Below are 730 nucleotides of genomic sequence, written 5' to 3' on the forward strand. Positions count from 1 at the left end.
CTCTAACACTGTCAAGCATACTTCGCAAGACATAGACCTCTAGACCTCTCACTGCTCTCTTTCCCCTTCCTAGGGTGCCTTCTAGTCCATCATTGTCCTTAAAATTAGGAGCCCAGAACTGGATGTCAGACTCCAGTCTGGCCAGAAAGCCGACCACCTTCTTTGCTCTGGAAACTTTGACTGCATGAAGCCTGGCCAAGATTTTTCTAGGTTTTTAATTTTTTTATGAATACATCACCTGTTGGTATTATGTGTTTTTCATCTGAACTACCACCAAGCCAGATCTCACAACAAGATCTTCAATGGCTCTTATAGTGGGCAATTGATTTTTTTTTGAAGTTCTTTTTTTTATTAATTTATTTTGATTTATCAACAATCACTTCCACATGCTTTAAATTTAATTTAATTTAAATTAATTTAAAATTTTTTAGAATTTAAAATTTTTCTCCCCCTTCCTCCCCACCACCCTCCCCAAGATGGCATACAATCTGATTTGGCTATACATATACATTCCTATTAAACATATTTTCACATTAGTGATGTTGTAAGTAAGAATTAGAACCAACAGGAGGAACCACCAGAAAGAGGAAACAAAACTCAACAGAAGAGGAAAAAAAATAGCAAATAATATGCTTCGATCTGCATTCAAATTCCATAGTTCTTTCTTTGGATGTGGATAACATTTTCCATCATGAGGCCTTTGGAGATGTCTTAGATCCTTATATTTCCA

The sequence above is a fragment of the Vombatus ursinus genome, unplaced genomic scaffold (genome assembly GCF_900497805.2).
Source record: "Vombatus ursinus unplaced genomic scaffold, bare-nosed wombat genome assembly UNPS02014874.1, whole genome shotgun sequence".
NCBI lineage: Eukaryota > Metazoa > Chordata > Mammalia > Diprotodontia > Vombatidae > Vombatus > Vombatus ursinus.